Raw genomic sequence first — 7,500 nt, forward strand, 5'->3', positions numbered from 1 at the left:
AAAAGCAATGCATTGCCGCATGCCAGACCCCTAGATATCCATCCCTCCGAATCCTCTCACTACCGTAAGGACAGAGTCCACCTGATCAGACTGCGGTGCGGCCACCGTCCAGAACTTCTAAGCTACCAGAAGAGGCTGGACGACTGTATCGTATATAGCTCTCCAGGATGCAACACTTCAGCCATACTATACAACACGTTATGGAAGATCGGATTGTACACAGTATACACTCTATAAAGGATTTGTGAGAAAATCTTGTTTCAGCTCTGGCGTTCCTCTGGGAAATGTGACTGCTCGGCCAATTTAGGAAACGACAACAACAACAAAAATAACAAAAACAATAACTATCAGCATAAACAACAACAACAACAGCATCAACAGCATCAACAAAATAAGAATAACTTAACAGTGATAATGATAATGATGAGGTTGATGGCGATAGTGATGGTTACGAAGATAGCAATGGTAACGATGATAATCAGTCACAGAAGGAAGCCATCTTTTTGATGAGTGGAATTTTCTGGGGCTAATTAGAACAAAATGAGGCCAGAACACAGCTTGGGACGAGATTGTCACCATTACACCTGTGTGTTTAGACAGCCGGATCAAGTCACCAGTAGCCTTTGGGAATCGATGTTGATGGAAGTTCTTCAAAGTAAGGTGCTGTGCTAGACTTCAACATGGATACACTGATAAAAGTAAAATAAAATGAGATAAATATATAAATAATCATTTCAATATGAATGTAACTCTACCGATGTGATTTTTCCCATCCTTACTAGAAAGGATGTTCTTGACGTGAAATTCTAATTTATTAATATTATTATTATTTTTACTTATTTAACTATTTATTCATCTCCGTGTCTAATTACCTATTTATCCAATACCTTTATCAAATTTATAATCAATTCCAATATCAATCAAAGTAGGCTGATCTGCAGAGAGATGAGGAAGAGGAAAAAGAGGAAGGGAAGGAGGAGGTGGAGGAGGAGGAAGAGGAAGAGGAGGAAGAAAATAAGAGAAATATGAGGGTGAAGATTTCTTATTTGTGAGAAAACAAATCGTTAATATTATTAGACGAAACAATCTGAAGAAATATGAATAAATCTGAAGCTGTGGAGGCAGCATAATGAGAAATGATGATCAAAAGAGAAATAGGTATACAGATAGAAAAAAAAGAGAGGGAGGAAGAAGAGGAGGAGGAGAAGGACGAAGAGGAGGAGGAGGAGGAGGACGAAGAGGAGGAGGATAGCTAATATTCTTGCAAAACACTGGCACACAGTTGCCTCAAGTAATTTGAATTCTTCGTCGGTTATTATTTTGAATTTGAATTCTTGGGCGGTTATTTTCAAACTTGTGACGTCACGTCGCCATCAAAGTGGCGCCGCAATTAGGAGGCGGCTGGTGGCGGACCAGCAGGCCCTCTGGGAGGCCAACGCTGGAGAGGGAGATGGAGAAGGAGAGGGCGAAGAAGAAAAAAAAAAGAAAGAGAGAGAGAGAGAGAAAATGAGGAGGAAGAGGAGGAGAAGGACGTGGAAGAGGAGGTGGTGGTGGAGGAGGAATAGAACAACAATAGAGATGGAGATGGAGAAAGAGAATGGGAAGAAGAAGAAAAAATGAAAAATAGAGAGAGAGAGAGAGAATGAGGACGAAGAGGAGGAGAAGGACGTGGAGGAGGAGGAGGAGATGGTGGAGGAGGAATAGAACAGCAATAGAGATGAAGGAGAACAACAACAACAAAGATGGAGAAAGAGAAGGAAAAGAAGGAGTAAGATTTGTAAAAAAAAAAATGAAAATGAGGAAACTATAGAAAAAGTCGTAAAGGTATTAGTAGAAGCGGTAATAGAAGACGAAGAAGAATTGAAAGAAGGAGAGAAAGGGAAACAGAAAGACAAGGAATAGGAGGAGTGGAGGTGAGGAGAAGGAAAATGAGAGAGAGGGAGAGGAAAAAGGAGAAAGGACAGAAAAGAGAATAAACATCGAGGGAACTGACAATCGTAGTTTAAGAGTTTAGTGAAGTGGTCCATCTCGCTCACTCATCCTCAAGAAAGAATTTTTTTTATGCGAATTTCCTCGTCGCTCGGCAGGGTGCAGCACGGACGGTTGAATCCGTCGTTTAATTACGTCTGATATTGACCCTTAAGTACTAATATTTCGTCACCACTTCTTCTCGTGGAAGCTTCAACAAAGAACTAATGAAAGCATCGTAGTTTTATTGTTGTGACTTATTACGTGACCAGCAGAATTTTTTTTTTTTTGTATTTAAATTTATTTTATTATATTTTGTTATGCCTTCTTTTGTTTTACTTTGTTCCGTGTTATCTTATTCTGCTTTGATAATCAGATGTACAACCATTAGTTGGCAAAGAAGTAAAATTGGTTTGCTTTCTTAATCAACAAAATAAAGCATATTTTGCTATTACGATCACATCGAAAAAAAGACATCTATATTATATATATATATATATATATATATATATGTATATATATATATATATGTAATATATATATGTATATTATATATATATATGTATATATATATATGTATATTATATATATATATATATATATATATATATATATATGCATCGATATTGTGGATATATCATTATAAAGAAAAAATCAATAAAGAGATCAGTGTAGCGGACACACCGATATAATGGATAAGTAGATACTGCAGTTATCTTAGAACAGCGTTTCTCGACATTTTTACCATTGTGTAACCTTTAAAATAAATTGTATATCTCAAGGAACCCCTGCGCAAAAAAAAAAAAAAAAAAAAAATATATATATATAGATGTTTCTATATATATATATATATATATATATATATATATATATAATATATGTATATATATACATATATATCATACAATCCATGACCGTCGCGCAGAGGATTCGAACCACCGCCTATAGACCCAAGAGAGTCCACAGCACCCGCCTTTGACCACTCGACCACAGACGAGTGTGGTCGAGTGGTCAAAGGCGGGTGCTGTGGACTCTCTTGGGTCTATAGGCGGTGGTTCGAATCCTCTGCGCGACGGTCATGGATTGTATGATTGATGTCGCTGTCCACTAGCGAATTATTCAAATATATATATATATATATATATATACCATATTTTATTTTCATCGTAATAATAGGTTAGATAGGATGATGTCTATATTACATTATTACAATAACCATGAATATGTCGTGCGTGTTTAATTATATTACGTATACGTATATGCAAAGGGGGACGGAGAGGGGGGTCGCCGATTAAATGAAGCGGCTTTGCTGTGGATGTGCTGTGTCTTGCGACACTGCTTCTGACCCAGGGCGGTGGGCAGGGTGCAGGGATGACCCGTCATCCAGGAGGTGCTCAGATGAGAGGAAGGGTGGGAGGGGTGTGGAGTGTATTTAGGGATGAAATGGGTGGGAGTGTTTTTATGCCTTTCCCTTTTTGGCTACCTCCCTTGGAAGGGGGAAAAAGCCTTGGTATATGTATGTATGTATGTACGTATACGAAATTAAATAAAATATTAGAAATGCATTAGCGTATCTCACTTGTTCTCGCGGAACCCTCAGGGACCTTTTGCGGAACCTTAGGGTTCCGGGTTCGAACCCTGGTCGAGAAACGCTCTCTTAGAATAATGAAACAACGGAAATCAAAAAGAATTCGAATACAACGAAGGACAGGAATAACGGACAGCTCGATATAGCGGACACTCGTCCATTACAGACACACACATGGGAGAAACCCGCAATATTACGGACAGTTAGATATTGCGGAAATGCCGAAATAACGGACGTCCTGAAATTAGGACCTGGTGGCCTAAATGGGCCTGCCAGGAAGCGGAGACACGTCATCACAGTCTCTGACGTCATCAGGAGTGATGACTTGGCCCTTGATCGAAGCAAGGCTCGTGCGTCATTTGTTTCCCAGAGTCCTCTTTGTAAAGGAAATTGTATGTGTGTGTGTATACGTGTGTGTGTGTGTGTGTGTGCGTGTGTGTGTGTGTGTTTGTGTTGCAGAGAGACACATAGCAAGTCTATCCCGTTTTATTTTATTTACCCACTTTTTAATGTCTGTTTGCTTTGACACTCTTAAATGCTCTAAGTGTGTATCTCTCCTCCACTGACTAGGCTGCTATTGTTTCGAGAAGAAGGAGGAGGAGGAGAATGAAGAGGAAGAGGAAGAGGCTGAGCGATCGGGAGATTCAAAAAAGAGAAGGAGGAGGGAGTGGAGGAGGAAGTGTGAAGAGTGGAATTGGAAAGGGTGTATCTTATCATTGGGGAGGGAGAGAGGGAAGAGGAGGAGAGTGAGGTGGAGGGGAGATGGAGAAGAGTGAGGTGGAGGAGGGAGTGGAGGGGAGGTGGAGTGAGACTTGGGTCTGTGCTATATATACACTCCAATTTTCGCCAACGCAAAAATACTTTTGACGCGGCTTCGCTTCTAACGCCATGACAGTGGTTGGTAAGCCTGCTTTTACTGAGGTTGCTAAGCCTGGTTTTGCAAAGATTGGTAAGCCTGCTTTTTTATTTTCCAAGGGTTAGTAAACATGTTTTTATACAGGGGTTGGTATGCCTGGTTTTAGAAAGGTTGCTAGGTCTGCTTTTTGCATTTTTTAACAGAATTTTGTATACCTGGGTTTAGGAAGGTTGGTAGGTCTGCTTTTTGTAAAAGATGGTACGTCTGTTTTTTTGGTGTTTGTAAGCCTGGCTTTGCTTATTTTCGTAAGCTTGTTGCTAAGGTTGGTAAGCCTGTTCTGAGGATGTTGGTAAGCCTGTCTTTGTATATACTCGTATGTTGGCAAGCTTGTTTCCAATTTGATGATCAACTTTGCAGTGTTGGTAGACCTGTTTCTTTGGGTGTTTGCAATCCTGGTTTTGAGAAAAGTTGGTAAGTCTGCTTTCGTGGATGTTGATAAGCTTGTATTTGTGACGGTTGGTAAGACTGGTTTAGAGGATATATTGTAAACCTGTTTCTACGGATATTGGTAAATCTGATTTAGAGGTTGGTAGGGCTGATTTTTCCCGGATGTTGGTAAGCCTGGGTCAGGAAGAAGAATCCAATCTATGGTTAATCAAGGAATAGGAAGTGATTCGGAATTCCAGATGATTGGGAAGCGTAGTGGATGATTGGGTGATTAGGAAAAGGCACTGTTGATTCGTGTTTGTTGATCTGGCTGATCAGGAAGCTGGAAATTTGATTAGGGAGTGAAGATAATTAGAAGAGATGATTGGGGGATAGGTACTGATTGGGAAATCAAGCATATTGAAGATTTAGTAGGGGTTCTCGGATTGTGAAGAGGTGATTAGGGGACGCTGATCAGTGAGTGAGTAGTTAAGAATCTGATTAGCAAGATGAGATGCTGATCGTGAAATTTCATTGCTGATTAGGGAAAAGATTGGATGATTGGGGAGTTGATTGGCTGATATATGAGTATTGATTTATGTGATTGGGAATTAGAGATGCAGATCTGGGAATGAAAATATTAAGAGGAGTAGAAACTGATTGGGTAGTATATGCATCTGATACCAATCAATTGTTGAATGTGGGATTGGGAATAGATGAAGGTTGATAGTGAAGAGTAATGGGTTGATTGGATCGTGGATTGGTTGATAGGGATGATTTGCAAATGCATCTGATACCAATCAGTAAGTTGTTGAATGTAGGATTCGAAATAGTTGAAGGTTTGAGAGTTGATAGTGAAGGGTAATGGATTGATTGGTTGATAGTAGGAATGATAATAAATGGCAAAATGAAAGATGAGTAACGGTAGATTGGTATATGGGTAGAAGGGGAAGGGGTGATTGGGAAGAAGCGAAGAAGCAGGGATCGAGCTGGGACCAGCATGACTGTATGCTTTTTATTTTATTTTTTATTTTATTATTATCATCATTATTATTATTATTATTATATTATTATTATAATTATCATTATTGTTATCATTATAACTATTATTATTATTATTATCATTATTATTATTATTATTATTATTATTATCATAATCGTTATTGTTATTTTTTTTAACAATTGTACTGATGGTATGTAAATTTGTTATTTTATTACAAAGCCTGCGTCGGGTCTGTTTTGATCAGTTTTGTGATTCGTCGTGTGATTGATCTGGTAAATATCTCTGTAGTGGATTTATGTCATAGAGTTCGGTCGACTAAGTTCTGGCTGACCTATTAAAGGGTTTTGAGTGGCTGAGCGCTTCGGCAACGGAGCCGTGTGATTGGCTGGATCATTTGCGGGGAGCCATCTGATATCTGTGGGCGTTTTTTTTTTTTTTTTTTTTTTTTTTTTTTGACGGTGCAATTTAAAGATATATATATATATATATATATATATATATATATATATATATACATATATATATTTATGTATACATATATCTAAGTCTAAATAAAAATATTCTTCTAAAAAACGCTGTGGAAGTCGGGGACAGGTGGTATTACGGTGACACTTTGTCCTAAAAATATTCTTGAAAAAGCGCTTGGGTAAGTCGGGGTCAGGTGGTATTCTTCTTCTTCTTCGTGTTCCTCTTCTTCGCGTTCTTCTTCTTCTTCTTCTTCTTCTTCTTCTTCTTCTTCTTCTTCTTCTTCTTCTTCTTCTTCTTCTTCTTCTTCTTCTTCTTCTTCTTCTTCTTCGTCTTCTTCTTCTTCCTCGCGTTCTTCTTCGCGTTTTTCTTCGCGTTCTTCTTCGCATTCTTCTTCGCGTTCTTCTTCGCGTTCTTCTTCGCGCTCTTCTTCGCGTTCTTCTTCCTCGCGTTCTTCTTCGCTTTTTCACGAAAGCGCTTGGGAATTTTAGTTTCCGGTTTCCTTTGTGATTACCATAAATTTATTGCATCACGTGGTTTTGTGATCTTTTTGCATATATATATATATATATATATAATATATATATATATATATATATATATATATGTATATATATATATATTAACTTTAAGTTTCTTTTATCTACCACCACTATTACTGTTACCTTCGTTACTATCGCTACCACATCATTGTTACTATCACCACCACCACCACTACCACCATCCCCCTCACTATCCTCACCACCACAACCACCACCACCACCTCGACAGGTGTCCTGGAGTTGATTCTGTGTCTGTTATCGACGTCACCTTGATTATGACGTCACTCGTCAACGCTGACGTCATCTGCGACACCTCTTCGTCACCACCACCTGTGGTCTCGAGCCATCTGTGCCGATGTGGGAAAAGATGGCGTCCTGGTCTGGCCATCTGTAGGGGAAGACTGCCAACGTGGAACCCTTCTCATCCTCCTTTTCCTTCTCCTCTTCCTCCTCCTCTTCCTCCTACTCTCTTCCCCCTCTTACTCTTCCTTTTACTCCCCTTCCTTGTTCTCCTTCTCCTCTTCCTCCTCCACCTCCTGCTCCTCCTCCTCCTTTTCCTCTTCCTCCTCCTTTTCCTCTTCCTCCTCCTTTTCCTCCTCCTCCCCTTCCTCTTCCTATTCTTTCTTTTACTCCCCTTCCTTGTTCTCCTCCT

The sequence above is a fragment of the Oratosquilla oratoria genome, chromosome 5, assembly GCF_046742065.1.
Source record: "Oratosquilla oratoria isolate Oo_2021 chromosome 5, ASM4674206v1, whole genome shotgun sequence".
Taxonomy (NCBI): Eukaryota; Metazoa; Arthropoda; class Malacostraca; order Stomatopoda; family Squillidae; genus Oratosquilla; species Oratosquilla oratoria.